We start from the raw sequence: 21,388 nt of genomic DNA, 5'->3' as shown, positions 1-21,388 counted from the left end.
AGACTGAGGGAGGTTAAAAAAAAATTCCACTGTTTCAAAGTAGAGTAGGAGACAGTGAGATGAGTCCTCTATTAGGTCACCCCTCAGCCGTCATTCTCAAGAATGCTTCCAATACGTTAACTTCTCTTCTGTTTCAGATTCTGACTAACCTATTGAGTAGTTTGGGCCTATACTCTCTGGAGTTTAGAAGAATGAGAGGTTATCTCATTGAAACATATAAGATTCTGAGAGGGCTTGACAGGGTAGATGCTGAGAGTCTAGAACTAGCGGGCACAGTCTCAGGATAAGGGGTCGGCCATTTAGGACTGAGATGAGGAGAAATTTTCACTCAGAGGGTTGTGAATCTTTGGAATTCACAACACAGTGACGAGGCAGAGAAGAGGAGGAGCAGCAGACAGTATGGCGTATTTGGATTTTAGAAGGAGTCATAGTGTACTCTGAGAGAAAATTATTTTTCCACGTTGACGTTGGAAGTTCCCCTCTATGGAATTTTTCTCTCCTGTCCTCTGGTGGCCTCCCCAACATCATATATTATATTGGACCGAGGGAGCAGGTGGGTGAGCAAATGGTTTTGAGTCCTCTACCAATACAGTAAATGGTGCATGAAAGCTTCCTTGGTGTTCTTCGGAGGTTAGCTTAAGATCCAGTGTTTTGCACATGGGTACCGAACATGAAAAATATTTCAGTCCCCGACACAAACGTCCTCAGGATGTGCCACAGCACTTTACAGCCAATGAAGTACTTTTAAAATGCAATCACGGTGTGCAGACAAACACAGCAGCCAAGTTGCGCACAGCAATGTCCCACAACAGCAATGAGATAAATGACCAGATATTGGGGGAGAAATTGGGTGAGTAGCGCCACCTGTTAGCGCCTAAAGAGGCAGTCAGTGGCTGTAGTGCCACTGGCTGCGTCTCCCGCGATATTCAGTAGGGGCGCTAATGGTGGCGTTAGGCATTTGCGCTGCGCCGCCACCGATGACGTCATCGGTGTGCGCAGCGCCCCATTCGTGCCCCGTTCGCGATATTTGGCAGCGAACGCCGCAGTTGCACCGCTCGCTACCTGCGCCCGGTTCACGGGGCCTTACTGTGCCGGCAGCGGCGCAAGTTAAGGTGGAGGTGCGGGGCGGCCGCTTTTTCGGCGGCCGCCTGCCAGTACCTCCGTCCCCGGCCTCCTAACCCCACCCCCCCCGCGGCATTGCCGGCTGTTTCCCGAGAGCCCGGCACTTCTCCTTGGTGCCGGGCTCATTTGCCGGCACTCGCGATCGGGGATTGCGCTGTTGCAGGCACCTCCCCCTTAACAGTGGGAGGAAGGCCTGCAGTACTGCAGCGTGCCGTGCCGCAGCATGTGGCACTGCGGCACGTTGCGCTGCGATAATCAGTTTCAGCACCCTAAGAGGGACGCGGAGCGCCTCGAGCCTCGCCCCGTCTCCCTCGAGGGGCACTGAAACTGAATTTCTGGCGATCGGTATCACTCCGATCGCTGCGCTAAATCCTGCGCTCAGGCGACTTTTGCGCCACTTTGGCGCCCCAACCCGTGTTTAAGTGATGATGTTGGTTGAGGAATAAACATTGGCCAGGACACCAGGAAATCTTCCCTGCTCTTCTCCAAAGAAGTGCCAAAGAGAGCAGACTGGGGCTTTGATTTGACGACTCAACCGAAAGACGGCACCTCTGACAGTGCAGCACTCCCTCAATGCTGCACTGGAGTGTCGGCCCAGATCATGTGTTCAAGTCTCTGGAGTGGGGCTTCAACTGAAAAACTTTTGAGTCAGAGATGAGAGTGCTACCACTGGGCCAAGTCTGCCAACAGTATGTAGGCTCTGTATTGTTCCCCAGTGGATTATTCCATATCTAATCATCCCTCAATGGCAATGAAAATGAGAATTCTGGTTAACAGTAATTCTTTGTTGAAAAAACCCTCCTTATCAGGCAGAAGAATTATCATATTAAACAAATATGAAGCTTTCCAAATGGGTTGATACTCTGAGGGTTAATATTACAGTATCTGTATCTATCAATAATATATTACAAATCTGACGTCTGCATGCACTTCCTGTCAACTTTTTCATTATAAATTCCTATACTCATATTTATAATGGAGACTACTTATGTAAAGCTTGTCAGGCTATAATCACATCCTCAGGCTAGTGGAGGGACTGAATTACATCTGCACACCCTGGTCCAATTATACCCCAGACTCTAACCCTGCTTCACTTGAAGGCTTGGTCTTCACTCCCAACATATGCAATGCCATGGGAGATCGACTGTTATATATATTAGTAGTCTTGCAACTGCCTGAATTTTGTCATGCACTTGTGTCTTTCTCATGCCTGAATAATGTATAACAGGCTGAATGAGTAATGTTTGTGCTGTGTGATGCTATAACAAGCTAAACTATTCACACTTCCCATTGCACTTGGTTTTCAGTCCTGCACACATTAGGTGGCACTGCCGCTCCTTTCAACTTTACATAGGATTACATAGGATATACGGCACAGAAACAGGCCATTCGGCCCAACCAGTCCATGCCGACGTTTATGCTCCACTTGAGCCTCCTCCCGTCTTTCCTCATCTAACTCTATCAGCGTAACCCTCTATTCCCTTCTCCCTCATATGCTTATCTAGCCTCCCCTTTGTAGGATTCTCAAAATTCCCACATTTCCCAAGTTATTAATAAGGGACCCTGAAGGACAAGTTATTAATAAGGGTACCCTAAAGGGGATGGCTTTTGGACTTTATGGCAAAACCTGCAAGATTAAAGCAGGACCCTGCAAACAGTATGTCAAGTTCAAAAACTTAAAACTTGACATGCCTGGGCCTGTAGGAGACAGCTTTGATTTGTTATTTTGAAACCAGACAACTGGATGAGACAGAATACGCATTCTTCCCTTTAAAACAAATCAACTCAGGAAAAGACTTTGGGCTAGATTTTCAGTTGCTTGCGCCAGCAGTTAGCGCCTTAAGAGAAGTGATTTCCGGGCGCTATGCGTGTAGCGCCCGGGCGCAGCGCAGTTTGCGCCCCGCCCCAAATTAAGTTGCCCGTTAGCGCCGGCGCAAAGTTTAGCGCCCGCCCGGATGCGCGCGCAGAAAATGACGTCACATCCTCGTGCAACGCCCTTTGGCCGCCCCGATTGCAAACTTCAGTCGGACCGCCCCATTGTGCGGCGGGCGGCCGGAGCGTTTGGAAAAAGGAACGCAACACAACCAGCGCGGGCCCCGGGGGGCGCTAATTAAAGGGACCGTCCTCTCCAGTATAAAGGCCATCCATTATTTCAGAAAACAGTCTTGTGCAACGCATTTCTGGAGACACAACAAGGAGGATAGCTAACTGGTTTCAAGCAGCAAGAGCCAGGTATTTTTGGACTCAGGCAACAGCGCTGCAAGTGGCCATTTGGAAATTAGAGTGTTTGCCAGGATTTGATGGGGGTTGCATGGGGTGCCAACGCGGAGCTGCAGCTCCATGTCCGTAGGGCTCGCAGACGCATTGTGAGAGGGGCAGCCCTGGCTAGAGGCAGAGGGGGCTACAGGCGTCGGCCACGTAGGCCTTACCCAGTCAGGCTATACCGCCAGCAGCGCTCCTACCTAAACATGAGTGCCGCGCGATGTGTTAAAAGGCTCCGATTCCGGAAGGGGGTGATTGCAGAGATCTGCCACCTGCTTCGCCGAGATCTGCGGCCAAAGCTCAGGTGCAGGACGTCTCTGTCGGTGGAAGTGAAGGTGACAGTGGCATTGAACTTCTATGCCACCGGCTCCTTCCAATACGCTGCTGGGGACATAGCAAACATCTCCCAGTACGGCGCGCATCGCTGCATCCGCCAGGTGACCGAAGCACTGTTCAGAAGGAGAAGCCAATTCATCTCCTTCCCCATGGCCCTGGAGAGCCAGCATCAGCGCGCATTGGGATTTTCCAGACTCGGGGAATTCCCCTTGGTGCAGGGCGCCATTGACTGTACGCATGTGGCTTTGCGGGCCCCTCTGGAGCATGGCGAGCAGTATCGCAACAGGAAGGGCTACCATTCTCTGAATGTGCAGCTGGTCTGTGACCACAAGCAGCGCATCATGGCAGTCAATGCCAGCTTCCCAGGCAGCAGCCACGATGCCTTTATCCTGCGGCAGAGTACTGTGCATGACATGTTCCAGGCACAGCCTCCCCCAAGAGGATGGCTACTCGGGGACAAAGGCTATCCTTTGTGCACCTGGCTCATGACCCCGCTCCGCGCGCCCAGGACCGCTGCTGAAGAGGCCTACAACGAGAGCCATCAAACCACCCGCAACATCATCGAGCTAACTATTGGGGTCCTCAAGCAGCGGTTCCGCTGCCTTGATCGCTCCGGAGGAGCTCTCCAGTATTCGCCGGACCGGGTCTCCCAATTTGTGGTGGTTTGCTGCATGCTACACAACCTGGCTATCCGCAGGACTCAGGCACTGCCACCTGACGTTGGACCAGCACCTCAGGAGGAGGAGCAGGAGGAGCATGAGGAGGAGGAGGAGGAGGAGGAGGAGGAGCAGGAGTACGTTCCCAGGAGGGAGCGACCAGGGCCAAGGGCCGCACGACGCCACCTTATTACACGGTACTTCTAAGCCCCCTGTCAGGGAATGGCCAGGGGCCATGAGGGAAGATGAATGCAGCCGCTCCGCAAGCCCTCAGCCGGCGAAGCCAACAAACACTAAGAAGAACAACCATGGAGACTGCATGAATAAAGATAATTTTTTATTAAACAAAAATGAAAAGCCCTTCCCACATGAATCCCCAAAAACAATAAACGGGCCCCACAAAAAGCCCAACAAACGACTCACTCCCACAAACTGGGGAGGAGCCACTCCACCTTTATTGAAACCGGGCCTCAACGTCGGCCTAACGCAAAAAAAAAGCCCTCCAAAAGCACAACCATGGGCAAAATAAAGATGGCCACCGCCATATTAAAGGAAAGCTGGCCACACCCTCTACTGAGTGGCCCGCGAGGGCGAGACCTTGGCCAGCATTTTGCCTCCCCTGCCCTGCCTGCTGCTCCTTCGCAAGCTCTGCCCAGTGGCTGCTGCGAGGCTGGGGGAAGGCGCCTGAGGCTCAGATGCCCTTCCGCCAGATGCCGCTGGGGGGCGGCCTACACGGCGTTTGGGCCTCGAGGGGCCGTCTCCTGAGTGGCGCACCTGAGCCTGGCCACCATCAGCTGCAGCCGCTTGCCCTTGACGGCCCAGAGGGGGAATGGCGGCGACGGATGGCGCAATGTGGGCCAGCAGGCGTCTGGGATGCGCTGGCTGGTGCTGTGGCGCGGTGGCACTCGGCCGGGCCCGCACTGCAGGATCCGCAGCAATCAGCCGACGGCCGGCTTGCTGGGATGGTCCAGCGCGGCGCCTGCCCTGGCGATGCCTGCCTGAGACAGCGCGTGTGGCAGCAGTGAGTGGCCCTGTGGTCCTGGTGTGCGCGCGCATCACATCCGCCAGGGTCTTGACGGCATCAGTTAGCATGCGGCCAGTCGCGGCAGTTGCTGCCCCGAACTCGCGCACACTGGTCGCCAGCGACTCGATGGCCTCAGGCATGCGCCCCACCACGCTCATGAGCTCCGTGTGGCGCCGGTCCGAGTCGTCGGCCATCTGATCGAGCTTCCGCACCTCCTCCGAAGTGAAGGTGTCCGGACTGGAGTCGCGACTCTCCCGCTGGGGAGGAGGGGGCCGAACTAGGGGACCCTTGCCGCGTTGGTGACGGCGAGTGTGCCGAGCAGCAGCACTCCCCTCTGATCCTTCCCCCCTTTGGGGGGAAGGCCGCGGGCCACGCGCACGGCTGCTGGGTGGCTGGACGCCACTGGTCCCAGAAGCTGCATTGCCCTGCGACAGTTCCTCCAGGCACTCGTCCAGTGAGGAGGTGTCGAGCATTTCCTCCTCTCCTGCGGGACGTGACTGTTCCCCCGAAGGTCCGGCTTGCTCCTCCTCCTCCTCCTGGTTGGAGGTGCTGTCACTGGCAGCCTCAGGGTCCTGGTCGTCACCAGCTGAAAGCAGGAATGCACAAGAGTAGCTTCAGAGTGAGGAGACGGCGTCAGCGAGGGAGTTAGGACTGGTGGGATTCAGCGCATTGTTGGGACAGTGGCAAAGGAGGTAGCTCGGATGGGCCAGTGCGACGCGAGAGGGCCAAAAGGCGAGGTCCTTACCATTGCCGGGCAGTGGAGGGTCGGATACACCGCACGCTGTGGGGACAATCACACGTGCTCCCATGAGCACACACACGCGCTCCTCCAGCTGAGTGAGCTTCTGCAGCTTGGCGCGGCCACCCCTGGCACGGGCCTGGCGATTAAACGCTACTTTAGCCTGCAAGAGAAAGGACGGGCTGTAAGTGCGCAGTGAAGCCCTGATGTAGTGTGCACTGCCTCCCATGGTGGAATAGCTTGGACAGAGTGAAGCTCTGATGTACTGTCCACTGCCTCCCATGGTGGAATAGCTTGGACAGAGTGAAGCCCTGATGTACTGTCCACTGCCTCCCATGGTGGAATAGCTTGGCCAAAGTGTAGAGTGCCGAATGGCCATTTGATGCTCATGACTGTCCCAATGCTGCTGGCTGAGGGCTGGCCAAAAGGACTTTCAGGTCCCTTTGCCCATCATGTCAGGTGTACATGCAAGAATGAGGAGGAGACTGGAAAGGCTACTCACCCTCACAATCCTGGTCAGATCGTTGTATTTCTTACGGCATTGTGTGTGGGTCCTGGGGGCCTCGCCGGTGAACGTCACCCTCTGGGCGATCTGCTTCCAGGCTTTGGTGTAGTCGTGGTGGGTTGGATTCCTCCCACTGTCTGGAAACAAGATCTTGCGCCTCACCTCCAGAGCTGTGACCATGATGTCCAGATCACCCTCTGAGAAGCGCAGGGCACGCTGACGGGCCTTCTCTGGCGTTGCCATGACTCCCTGGGGCTGAGCAGTAGTGTTGAGGCCTCTTTGCAAGGCTGCAGTGTGCAGGGCGTGGCAGCAGACCAATTCGTCCCTTCCCCCTTTAAGAGCTGGTCGGCACCACGGGGTCTGCTGTCAGTGCAAAAATGACCGCACCCGTGCTGCGCCCCGCCTGGGCGCTATCCCTCTGGACCGCCGGCTTAGCGCCTAAAGAGAGTAGTGGAACGCCTCTTTTAGCGCTCCACCAACCTCTTAGGGCGAAGCCACTGAATTCCCGGCAACGGGGCGCTACTTTGGGGCGGGCGCTAACTTCGGGCGGGCGCTAAGGTTAGCGCCCCAAAACTGCCTATACTGAAAATCTAGCCCTTAATCTTGCACAAACTTAAAGCCCATCAAACCGCTGCATAAATAATCGTTTACAGTTCGAACTAGCCACCAAACCAGGAAGACGCCGATTAACATTATGTATAACAAAACCGCCAGGCATTAAAAAGCCATTTAGCAATGAGACAACCGCCCAAAAACCAGTTAAGGTGAATGGCTATAATCACCTTACGAGCCCGCCAAAAATCAGACAAAGAACTAACCCTGATTTGGCGCGCAGATAACAAACTCAAAAACAGTATTGTTGTAGGCCCACCAGTAACCTACAAAAAAAGCCACAGCTCCACACCACCAGGACAAGACGACACCACCCTGCCCACAGGAAGGCTCACGGAACACCACGGCGAGGGGACACGGTGGGGCAGGCTCGACCGAAGACAACAAGGCCGCAACCGCAGCCCGACACGAGGACCGACCACGAGCACTGCGGTAACAGAGAGGGCCGGGTAAGCCATACCTTCAGATCATTACCACTACACAGGTAATGATCTAGGCCATCACGACCAAGCTGACACCGAAGACCGCCAACCGAACCCCAGCCGCCACAAAACCCGATGACCAGACCACCACCGGAAGAACAAAACCCGAAGTTTTCCACTCTACAAGCTAAAGTACCCAACAAAGACTTTACTCTCCCTATTTCTAACTAAGAAAAGTGGGTACTTACCAGACAAATCCACAGCCGCGCCCATACCGCATCTGCGGACTCCACCCAACTGAAGAACCTTCGCAGATTCTAAGACTGGGACCACGTGGCGACGGCAGGCCCCAAAGGACACAAAGAGCGAATCTCAAAAACGCAACCGGCTTAACTGACAGGATTCGAACTGTCAAGAAACCCCTCTTGGTGAGCATAATCCCTGGCTCCTTTTAGCACAATTTAGTTAGATATTGGGGGTGGGACAAGGTGTAGTGTATGTAACCTGTACTACCTTAAGAGGATACCTTAAGGTGATGGACTACTTTTTGATGGCTCCTGTACATTGTAGTACCGGTGGTGACCACACCGGTATATAAACCCTGCGGAGCAAAGTGTATCTCAGTTCAGCCCTGACCCTCAATCACTAAAGACCTGTTTAATTACTTCTGTAGTCTGTGTCCTGTTATTCAGCATAACTACATTTGAAAACACAGACTCAACAGTGGCGACGAGTCTAATCTTACCTAGCGGCAGTTTTGCATCAAAGGAAGCTTCATCCTCTGAAACGGGCGTCGAACAAGGGCATCCGCCCTCAACATCCTGCTGGGCACTGCATCGCACGGGAGGCCATCGGGAACCCGGGTTGGTTTCTGGCCACAAAGTCAAACATCAGTGTTCATCCCTTCGACGACAGCGGCGGGTAAGCCCGATCGAGCGGCACGGGGGGGTGAAGTCGGCCGAGTTGTCAGTGAGAGAAGGGGAGGGAAAACGACGAAAAGGGCAGAGAACATGACCGCAGCCGGTGTCAGGGGCCGGACTGCAATCGGGGCAGAGACGCGCAGCAGCCAGACAAGCGTTTATGACCACAAGGACCGCGCGAGCGGCGGGGAGCAAGAGCAGCAGCGCAGGGGAAAATAAAGGACCGCTGGGAGGCGTGAACGGCAACCGCGCGGGAAGCGCCATTTTAATTCGGCGGGGGAAGAAGACAAGCACAGGAAAAGCCGCCAAGCGCGGGAAAAGCCGCCAAGCGCGGGAAAAGCCACCGTCTTGAAAATAAAAAATAAAATAAATAAATAATAATAATATCCGAAGGGAGAGGAGAAACTCAGCAAGGATGCCAAAAACGGGTAACATCACTGCTTTTGATAACGATGTGGAAGATTAGGCCACTTATGTGGAACGCATCGAAGTTTACTGTACAACTAACGAGGTATCGGATGATAAGAAAGCACTAACCCTATTAAACTCGATGGGTGCGAAGACGTACGGGTTATTAAGGAACCTTGTAACACCAGACAAACCGGTAGGGAAGAGTTTCGCGGATATTGTTACTATCCTGCAAGAGCATTTAAACCCCACGCCGCTGCTGATAGCGGAACGATTTAAATTCTACAAAAGAATTCAACTTAAAGAAGAAAGCAACGCTGAATTCCTAACCGAACTGCGCAAGTTATCAAAGTACTGCCAGTTCGGTACAGGACTAGCAGACGCACTGAGAGATAAGTTTGTGTGTGGGCTCCAAAGGGAAGGAACCCAGAAGCGACTGCTAGAGGAAAAGGACCTTACGCTGGACAAAGCTTTCAGCATTGCAGCATCGCACGAGGCAGCAGCACGAGGCACTGCAGAGATACAGCAAAGGCCATTGGAATTCAGCACCAATGAAATGGCATTGGGCGCAGTAAAGTGCTATCGTTGCGGAAGGACAACGCATGACCAGAAACAGTGCTGGTTCAAAGATAAAGAATGCAGGCAATGTGGCAAACTTGGTCACATAGCGAGAGTATGCCGGTCAGGAAAGAAGACCAGCAGCAAAATGTCACCGCAGGAGAAGTACAAAAAAGTACACAAGGTGACAGAGAACAGTTCGGATGAACAGAAGATGGATTCAGACTCCAGCAGTAAGGAACTGGGTTGTCTAAAAATACATAATGTGGGTAACACAGCAGACCACCAAACTATCTGGGTTATGCTTCGGATAGCAGGAGTCCAAGTGAAGATGGAATTGGACACTGGATCGGCATTAACGGTCATGAATAAGCAAGATTACAAAAGGTTATTCTCGCACATTCCCCTGAGGGATACGGAGATTGTATTGAAAACATACACGGGGCAAAAAGTATACCCCAAAGGAAAAATAAAAGTGAATGTGGTCTACAATGGTAAAGAAAGTCAGAAAATGGACTTGTATGTGTTACCTGATGGAGGTCCGCCACTACTGGGACGGGAATGGATCCGGAGAATAAATGTGGACTGGCATTCCATACAAGCACTGACTGTAGATGCCTGTAAGGAGGACGACGTCAAACCTAAACGACTGTCCAAAATATTAGACAATGCTAAGGAGGTGTTCCAACAGGGACTGGGAACACTGAAAGGAATTACGGCAAACATCAAGGTTGAAGAACATGCAAACCCAACATTTTTCAAAGCCAGACCGGTACCTTGTGCGATACGACCTGCTGTGGAAGCAGAGCTGGAAGGGCTAGAACGTTCAGGGGTACTGTCCAAGGTGGACTGGAGCGAATGGGCCACGCCCATTGTTCCTGTCATGAAGTGTTCGTTGAGCAACAAGCCGGGGGAACCTGGGAAGGTTCGCATCTCTGGCGATTTCAAGATCACTGTTAATCCGGTTCTTCACACGGTGCAATAGCCGCTTCCGCGGATTGAAGATATCTTCGCTTCGCTGTCTGGCGGGAAACACTTCACCAAGATAGACCTGGCGCAGGCGCACCTACAGATGGAAGTTGATGAAGCGTCACGCCAGTATCTCATGATCAACACACATAAGGGCTTATATCGGAATAATAGACTGGTTTTTGGAGTGGCATCGGCTCCAGCGATTTGGCAAAGGGCCATGGAGCAGGTATTGCAGGGAATCCCAGGCACACAATGCTACCTGGACGACATCCTGATTACAGGAGATAACGATAAGGATCACCTCGCGAATTTGGAGCAGGTGCTCATCAGATTGAAAGAATATGGGCTCAGAGTTAATCGCCAGAAATGTGAATTCTTTCAAAAGCGAATCTCGTACTGCGGTCACGTCATTGACCAGGAGGGGCTCCATAAGTCACCTGACAAGATCGAAGCTGTTGTAAAAGCTCCTGCACCGGAAAATGTATCCCAGTTGAGGTCGTTCCTCGGGTTGGTTAACTATTACCACAAGTTTCTTCCAAATTTAGCCACGGTGTTACACCCGCTAAACACTCTTTTGCAAATGGGAATACCATGGAAGTGGAGCAATGATTGTAAGCGGGCTTTTCGAAAGAGCAAGGCACTGATCACCTCTAAGGAAGTGTTGGCTCACTTTAACCCAACACTGCCTATTCGCTTAGCTTGTGATGCTTCTCCATATGGTATCGGGGCAGTGCTCTCGCATAAGTTTCCAGATGGCTCGGAAAGGCCAGTCACTTTCGCACCCAGGTCATTGACCTCCGCTGAGCGCAACTATGCTCAGATAGATAGGGAGGCTCTCAGCCTCGTGTGGGGAGTTAAGAAATTTAACCATTACCTGCAAGGCCAAAAGTTTACGCTGCTGACAGATCACCAGCCGTTGGTTTCCATTTTCAACCCTAAGAAGGGTGTTCTGGTAATGACGGCGCAGAGGCTTCAGAGATGGTCCCTTTTCCTAGGGGCACATCAATATGATATTGAATTCAAAGGTACAAAGCAACATGGTAATGCTGATGGGCTGTCGCGCCTGCCATTACCTACAGAGGAAGAAGCACCGGCAGTTGACCCTGTCGAGATATTTCACTCGACCATCATCAAATGCTTACCAGTCACCAATGCAGGTATTGAGAGAGAGACCCGAAATGACCCGACATTGTCTCGGGTCTACGACTTGACAGTGAAGGGATGGCCAGCACATGGCGAACCACTGTTACCAGCATTCTCAGCCAGACGAGAACAGCTGTTCATATGTCAAGGAACATTGATGTATGGAACAAGGGTGATTATTCCTCCTAAATTAAGGGAGAGAGTCCTGAAAGAATTGCATGAAGGTCATCTGGGGGGAGTCAAGATGAAAAGCCTTGCTAGGGCTTATGTGTGGTGGCCAGGTATCGACAAACAAATAGAGGATCTGACTAAAAGCTGCTCAGGGTGCCAAAAAGTTCAAAATGCACCTCCAATTGCACCGCTGCATCCGTGGGAATGGCCTTCAACGCCATGGCAATGTGTGCATATCGACTTTGCAGGTCCATTCATGGATTCCATGTTTTTGATAGCAGTAGACGCACATTCTAAATGGCCAGAAGTGATTAAGATGTCGACCACTACCTCTGAGAAGACAATCACAGTTCTAAGAACCATATTTGCAAGGAATGGGTTGCCGGAGCAAATATGCTCAGACAACGGACCACAGTTCGTGTCAGAAGAATTCCAGAAATTCATGAAAAAGAATGGGGTGAAACATTATACATCTGCCCCATATCATCCGGCTACAAATGGGTTGGCCGAGAGATTTGTACAAACGTTCAAAAAGGCGATAAAGGCCATGAGTGAAGACCATATTCCACTACAACACAAGGTGGACAATTTCCTGATGGCGTATCGAAACGCCACGCATGCAGTGACAAATCAAAGCCCCGCCATAATGTTCTATTACAGAAGGTTGCGGTCCCGGTTGGATTTGCTAAAACCCAATGTGCGAAGGGAAGTCGAAAACAAGCAATTCCAGCATGTAAATAACAAGGCCACTCGTAGTTTTGAAATAGGACAACCAGTGTTGGCCAGGGACTATAGGGATGATAAATGGCAACCTGGAACAATTCGTGCACGACAAGGACCCTTGATGTACACGGTAGACGTTGGAGAGAACGTAATACGACGTCATGCTGACCAACTGGTGGAATCGAGAACAAGGGTCGACCCCATGTCTACGGCAGAGACACCAGTTGAAGAACATATTGAGCCTGTAGCATCTACCTCAGACTCGAACGTATTGGATGATGTTAAATCCATAGGAGATCAAGTGGATGAGTCACCCCAGCAACGAGAACCAGAGACACCTGAAAGGCGTTATCCGGCCCGGATCAGGAGGCCTCCTCAGAGACTGAATCTTTGAACAGTTTTTGTGTGTAAATTGTACATATGCTATCCATGGAATGTTTAATTTGGGGTGTACACTGTTAAGCTAAAAGGGGAGGAATTGTAGTGTATGTAACCTGTACTACCTTAAGAGGGTACCTTAAGGTGATGGACTACTTTTTGATGGCTCCTTTACATTGTAGTACCGGTGGTGACCACACCGGTAATATAAACCCTGCGGAGCAAAGTGTATCTCAGTTCAGCCTTGACCCTCAATCAATAAAGACCTGTTTAATTACTTCTGTAGTCTGTGTCCTGTTATTCAGCATAACTACATTTGAAAACACAGACTCAACACAAGGGTAGGGGGATTATTAATGTGATTTTTTCCTCATTGTGCCGTGTGTTCCCCATTCCTAATTAAGTGTACTCTTGAATGCCTGTAACCATTCCAGGAATCTAAGTGTATAATTTTATTGTGACTCTAATAAACACAGTTTTCTTGCACCAAACCAGTTGTCTACTCCAATTTTGTATCGCAGCCTGTACCTAAGTCCGGAGTCTAGAACCAGAGGGGTGTGGGAGCGATTCGAACCACTCAAAACCAGTCAGAGGCAAAGCTGACTCCACACACCACCCCCTACACCTTAAATGCATCTATACTATTTGCCTTAACCACTCCCTGTGGTAGCGAGTTCCACATTCTCACCACTCTCTGGGTAAAGATGTTTCTTCTGAATTCCCTATTTAATTTGTTTGGTGACTATCTTATATTGATGGCCTCTAGTTTTGCTCTTTCCCACGAGTGGAAACACTCTCTCTGTATCCACTCTATCAAAACCTTTCATGATTTTAAGGACCTCTATTAGGTCACCCCTCAGCCGTCATTCTCAAGAATGCTTCCAATACGTTAACTTCTCTTCTGTTTCAGATTCTGACTAACCTATTGAGTAGTTTGGGCCTATACTCTCTGGAGTTTAGAAGAATGAGAGGTTATCTCATTGAAACATATAAGATTCTGAGAGGGCTTGACAGGGTAGATGCTGAGAGTCTAGAACTAGCGGGCACAGTCTCAGGATAAGGGGTCGGCCATTTAGGACTGAGATGAGGAGAAATTTTCACTCAGAGGGTTGTGAATCTTTGGAATTCTCTACCCTCAGTCGTTGAGTATATTCAAGGCTGAGATCGACTTGTTCTGTTTTACAATCAGTCTGAGCGACCACAATCAGGAGAGGGAACAAGGAAGCAGTGGCAAGAGAAAGATCTGGGAATGATCATGTTCCAGAGTATCTCAGGCTGACATGATAAGTTGAGCTGAAGGATGAATGAGAGACGGCACAAAAAGGCCTTGGGCCAATGAACCCGAACACTGCTTAAAACATTATCATGATAGCGATGGTACTGTGAGTAATTGTGAGTGTTTCAGGCATATTGTGATCTTTGCAATGGTGATATGCTGATAACTGCCCATGGAGCTATTAGTAATTATGCAAGTTTGTGATTGTACAGTTAATAATGAATGAGTATGGGCAAGTAACAGTGAAAACTACAGGACTGAGAAGGGTTTGATTTATATAATTGTTTTCAGAGTGGCGCCAGTGTGATTGACTGTTAGTCACTGTAAAATCCATCCAATGTGCACCATTCATTACACTGTCACAATGGCAATATAAATATATTGCATGCCATTTGCATCCCCTGAAATCTGATACACAGCCAGTGAATACAAACTCCAGCGAGTACAATACCAAAAATATGTTATTTATCAACACAATCAAAATTCATCCAATTTCCCAATGCGTCAGTGAGGTAGTACTAAGCCTTATAGACCAAGAGGGTCCCAGGTCCTTTCTCCAGTCTAGGCCCCAGTTACCTGATCCCTGCTGAAGTAAAAGAAAAGAAAGACCTGCATTTCTATAGCGCCTTTCACAACCTCAGGGCGTCCCACAGCACTTTACAGCCAATGAAGTACTTTTTGAAGTGTAGTCACTGTTGTAATGTAGGGAACGCGGCAGCCAATTTGCACACAGCAAGCTCCCACAAACAGCAATGTGATAATGACCAGATAATCTGTTTTAGTGATGTTGGTTGAGGGATAAATATTGGCCAGGACACCGAGGAGAACTCAACTGCTCTTCTTCAAATAGTGCGATGGGATCTTTTATGTCCTCCTGAGAGAGCAGACGGGACCCCGGTTTAACGTCTCATCCGAAAGACGGCACCTCCGACAGTGCAGCACTCCCTCAGCACTGCACTGGAGTGTCAGCCTAGATTTATGTGCTCAAGTTTCTGGAGTGGGACGTGAACCAATTTCTCAATGTGTCAGTGAGCTAGTATTAAGCCTTATAGACCAAGGAGGTCCCAGGTCTGATCTCCAGTCTATGCTGACTCAGAAGCGACTGAGCCACGGCCGAAGAAGGCTGATGCGATGAAAGTGCTCTCTCCCTGCTGTCTGGACCTATGTGAACTGAGTTTGTGCTTCTTCAACCCAATTTCTGGTAGGTGTGGCCCCTCAGCGCAAACCTGCCTATGGTTTGGCATCAACGTAATTGCAGATAAAGCTTTAGGTAGCTGGTGTTGAAAATGGGAAAGAATGGTGCAGTAAAAGGTTCTCTTCTGAAGTTGAGGGTAAAGATTGTTGGGGTAGAGTACAGGGAGTTTTACCCCACATTGGGTCACACCCTGAGCACAGCAAGCTCCCACAAACAGCAATGTGATAATGACCAGATAATCTATTCTAGTGATGTTGATTGAGGGATAAATATTGGCCAGAACACCGAGGACAATTCGACTGCTCTTCTTCAAAATACTCCCATGAGATCTTTAACGTCCACCCGAGAGGGCAGACGGAGCCTCGGTTTAACGTCTCATCCGAAAGGCGTCACCTCCAACTGTGCAGCACTCCCTCAGCACTGCTCTGGGAGTTTCAGCCTGGATTTTGTGCTCAAATCTCTGGACTGGAATTTGAACCCATAACCTTCTGAGTCAGAGGCGAGATTATGTGCTACAATTTAGTCTCAGCACCCCTGGGCTAGGGAGGGGAGGAAATAACGCTAGGGTTTCCGCTCCAGTGGCCTCTTCTGGAAAGTATAGTCGTGGATGTTGGGTGTTGGCTGGATCTATAAGACTATTAAGAGGGTATTTTATCAGATGTCTGGCAGGACATGCTGGGAGGTGCAGAGGTAGGCTCGGGAGTCAGGCAGGCACCTCAGCCACCGAAGAAGGTGGCAGAGCGGAAACTGGCGCCAAGGCGACCACTTTGATTTTAACTCCCCTATCGCCCGACGCCCACCGGACAGAGGGAGTTAAAATGCCCCCTTAAAGGCCCTGCCACTTCGAATCATAGAATCATACAGCACAGAAGGAGGCCATTCGACCCATCGAGTCTGTGCCGGCTCTCTGAAAGAGCTCTCAATTAATCCCACTCCCCTGCTCTTTTCCCATAGCCCTGCAATTTTTTCCTTTTAAAGTAGAGATTCAATTCCCTTTTGAACGTTACTACCTGTATTGAATCTGTTTCCCCCACCCTTACAGACAGTGCATTCCAGATCATAACAACTGGCTGCGTTAAAAATAAATTCTCCTCATCTCCCCCCTGGTTCTTTTGCCTCTGGTTACACGACCCTCCTGCCAGTGGAAACAGCTTCTCCCTATCTACCCTATGAAAAAAAAACCTTCATAATCACTTGCCATATGAAGTCAAGGATAAAAGTTTTGCTGCTCATTTTCCCTCTTTGACGGGCAGCCAGAAAAAAAAGAGGGACCGGCATCAAATCCCAGCTTAGGCAAAAATTCCACAGCTGCAGGTCAAAGTGAAGGCCAGAGAGACATCTGGAGTGGAGCATTGGCCCGGGGCCACAGGTTAAGAGGAGGTGGGCTATGACTGTCCCAGAGTGGGCAGCCACAGGGCCAGACTGATCTGAAAGAAGTCCCTTCCGTGACGACTGTTTGGTCAGCGCTGAGCCAGTTCCTCGTAACTGAAGCAGAATTCCAGCTCAGAGCACAGTGTGAACCGTTTTAGAGCCAAGGACGGTTTCAACTGTGATAATGAGAGGAAATGCTGATGAAGAAATAGTTTGAGAAATCACGAGTTTGGTTACTTTTTGGAACACGTTAGTGAGCGTTTGCGCAGTCTAAAGATTAAAATGGGTTTGATTTTATTGGAAACTTTGTCCACCACAAGATACAATTACTTCCTTTCGTAAAATTATACTGGAGAGCATTTTCAGACTCAACGGTCACTGCACTGACAAAGGGAAGAAAATCAATCTGTGACTAACTAGATTGTTGATGGTTCTATATTAATTATTTAACACCTCCATTAACCTAAACATTAGCACAATAAAGACCACTTTTTAAACTAATGTTAATTGATTAAATGTAACTTGATCAATTTTGTTTTATACCTATAAAGGGTGGGGGGGGCAGGGCTTTGAATCTTAAATGCAGAAATCAAGTCGGATCCCAGAGAGCGGTGAAGTCTCAGGCGTTGAGTATATTCAAGACAGGTCGATCATTTTTTGGGAACGAAGGGAATTAAGGGCTATGGGGATAGTGCGGGAAGGTGGAGTTGAGGTAGAAGATCAGCCATGATCTTATTGAATGGCGGAGCAGGCTCGAAGGGCCAAATGGCCTACTGTTGCTCCTATGTTTTATGTTCTTATGTTCTTATGATCTGATAGAATTGATCCAGAAGAGGATGCTGGACTGAATTTGAACAGTTTTGCACTTGGCAAACCAATCACTCTAATCATATCCAAGCTGATCGTTAGTAGCAATGATTTGAATGGACAATGGGGTTAATTTAAACGTTCCCAACAACCTCCCCCCCTTCAGAAAATGTATCCCAACGTGTTGATTTGAACTGTACATGCATCTGATATTACCTTTGACATCTGCGTGCATTGCATATGTGTCAGCAGCATTTTCCCAGAGAGTAGTGAGCCTCTGGATTGGGTTGCTGGCGTGTGCGGTGTGTCCTGCCTCTCCGCAAGACTTCAACAGGGAGCTGGACTGGTTCCTGGCTGGGGCAGAGATCGCATCATATTGAAAGTAAGTTGTTTTACAGTACTACAGTAGGGGAGTTATCCCCGGTGCCCTGGCCAATATTTATCCCTCAAACCAACATCGCTAAAAAACAGATGATCTGGTCGTTATCACATTGCTGTTTGTGGGAGCTTGCTGTGCGCAAATTGGCTGCCGCGTTTCCCACATTACAACAGTGACTACGCTTCAAAAGTACTTCATTGACTGTAAAGCGCTTTGAGACGTCCGGTGGTCGTGAAAGGTGCTATAGAAATGCAAGTCTTTCTTTCTTTACTGTAACTAGTATGGTCAGTGTGATCTCTTGGACTGGTTTCGATCACCTGAGGGGGTCGGAGAGGAATTTTACTAGACTTTTTTCCCCCTTATTAGGCCTGGTTTTTTTTCTGTTTCTTTGCCTCTCCCAGGAGATTACATGTGTGGCGGGGGGGGCGGGGGTGGGGGGAGGGGGGGGGGAAGTGTAGGAAGGGTCTAGTTACAATGCTCCAGGCATCATGAGTGTGGGGCAGACTTGGTAGGCCAGCTGGTCTTTCCTCCCAGTCATTTTCGTATGTTCATATCAGTAAGCTCGGGATATTACAGACAACTGCACCACACCAGGTATCACATGTTGGAGAGACGGCAATGTGTCCGCTATGAACGAGGCAGGAGCACCATTATTACCGGTAAATTACCATTGACAAGCCACAGAAGTTGACAAAAGATCTGAACTTTTGTATATCATGAATCTTCACCTAGAGAAAGAAAGAACTTGCATTTATATAGAGCCTTTCGCGGCCTGAGATCATCCCAAAGCGCTTTACAGCCTTAAAAGACCATTGCTACTAATGATCAGCTTGGATATGAAGTACTTTTGAAGCACAGTTTACTGTTGTAATGCAGCAACCAATTTGCACACAGCAAGGTCCCACAAACAGCAGTGTGATAATAACTATATTATCTGGGGGGTTTTTAAGTGATGCTGATTGAGGGATAAATATTGGCTAGGGCACCAGTGGAGAACTCCCTTCCTTTTCTTTGAAATAGTGCCATGGGCTCTTTTACGTCCAGCAGAGAGGGCAGACAGAGCCTAAGTTTAACATCTCCTCCGAATGACTGCACCTCTGACGGTGCAGCACTCCCTCAGTACTGCACTGGAATATCAGCCTGGATTATGTGCTCAAAGTCTCTGGAGTGGGACTTGAACCATTAACCTTCTAGACTAAGAGGCAAGGGGTGCTTCCACTGAGCCATGGCTGACCTACCACTAGTCTTGAATGTCTTGATAGTACGATTGTTTTAATAAGTGCATTTAGTGTGTTATTGATAACATTCCCTTCCTTCTACAAGGTTTCAAACCCAAAACTTGGCATCAGCCAACTACTATTTTGTCATCATGTCATGGAATAATAGCAAATGGAGGCTTAAAAAAATCTTTCTGAAATACTTGATTGTCATTTTAAAACATCTTTTGTTGTTTTATTAGTGCAGAAACACTTGCTCCTCACAAGGAAAGTTTTTTTTAATAAGTCAAGTGAACCGACCTATTTGGGCCTCTTCCGGCCCTGTCTCCTCTTCCCATTAGGTTAACCTGGCGAGAAAGCCACAAAGATCTCCTGCTCAGGCCATGGGTTAAAATAGCAGTCGGCTCCCGATGACATCATCACAAACCCATCTACATATTTAAAAGGACCCTGCCAGTTCCCCATGGGTGCCCTTCTCGTCTGCTCCGAGGAGCAAGTTAAAATTGCAGCCTGTGGGAAGAGAGCGGGACGTTGGCAGCTGAGTCCCATTGGCGAATTTATAACTTCCCGCCCCGTTTCCATTGGGTGGGCGGAGTTAAAATCACCCCCTTATATAATTCTTATATATACATAAAATACTGTGCAACCTTTACGTTAATAAAAAAATATTTAGAAAAGGAAAAATCAATTCACAATAAAATCATTTATGACGCCTGTTGGGATCCCTGGATTATCTGCCAGTGATTAGGGTCGGGGGTCCCCCCAGTGTGATGTTAATCAAGATCCCACTGTAATAGATGAACAGCATAAGGAAACCTTTCTGACCAAAACACAGTTCAGTGTTGTATTATACTGAAGTCAAAGCTTAATTGGAACCCTACGATGGAGAGCAAATGCTTCCTTTATCCACCTAATTAAATTCCGAAGGACATAGGTTGACTTGGCAGCTGAGTAAATGATCTCTTTAAATAATTCCATTTACTCCCTTTAACTGAGCGACCGAGGTGAGGGGCCAAGATTGAAAAGCGTAAGAGCGAAGACAAGGGTCTTGAAATCATGCTGTCGGTTTCTAGCATGTGAGAATGCAATCATACAACCAAAAAAAAATTCTATTTTAGTGGATGTGTTAACCCGTTTGATACAAATAACCTAACACCTCGACTAAGTTAGCAGAGAGAAGAATTTCAGACCAGTGCGTTAAGCCTCTCAACTCAAAGCCCCAACTCTTACAGCGATGAGAGATTGTGTAGAATGGGCCTGTACTCTCTGGAGTTTAGAAGAATGAGAGGTGATCTCATTGAAACATACAAGATTCTGAGGGGGATTGACAGGGTAGATGCTGAGAGGTTGTTTCTGTTGTGTCGGTACCTTTCTACCTAGACACAATTTAGGACTCAGAACTCAGAGATTCAAACATAAAGTGCTTTATTCAGGAAGGACAGGAAGTTCTGGAAAGTTCTGAACAAAGAGAGCTAAACTTAACCAAGAGAACACCCAACCATTTATCTGCTGTGACAGCGCCACCACAGGTGGGAGTAGAACACACAATACATAACATATTCCTCCCCTCTTAAATGAAAGGTCCACATTATTGCTCAACAGGTAAGTTACTTTCAATGCACTCACTAACCAAGGGTAGAGGTAGACTGCCTCAAACCCTGACTTTACCCTGGGGTTTATTCTGCCCCAGTCTTGTGGGTAAGTCACTAAGCCTACAGATCCAAGCGTCTTGGAGGCCGCCGCTCCCTGACAGGATACCGGCGGTCATCGCTGGCTTGCACAGCAGTAGGCATTGACACAGGCCTGGATGGAGAAGGTGCCTGTGTCAGTCGAAAGTCAGGAGTTTGCACAGGTGGAACAATCTCTATGACTTCCTGTGTTGGAGAAGAGCACTGTGGCAAAGGATGCTGGTTTGCGGTATCATCCGGAAACAGTTCAGGCCAACCAGCCGTTGGAGCCTCTGTGGCTGTCTCTGCTGCTAGCAACAGTTGATCTGTGTGTCTTCTCCAGACGACGTCCTCGGCAGTCTCAGCCGTGTAAGACACAGGGCCTGTCTGCGCGATCACCATAGCAGGAACCTATTTCGGTCCAGTGTTATAGTTTCGAGCTAGGACATGCTCTCCAGGGTGAAACCGTCTCTCCTTGGCTCTTTTCTCTCTCTTTTCAACTTGAGCTTGTTGTTGACAATGGAC

This window comes from Somniosus microcephalus, chromosome 13 (assembly GCF_052327205.1).
Source record: "Somniosus microcephalus isolate GS21.2 chromosome 13, FLI_Smic_1.0, whole genome shotgun sequence".
In the NCBI taxonomy this organism is placed as follows: domain Eukaryota; kingdom Metazoa; phylum Chordata; class Chondrichthyes; order Squaliformes; family Somniosidae; genus Somniosus; species Somniosus microcephalus.
This window is presented reverse-complemented; position numbering follows the sequence as displayed.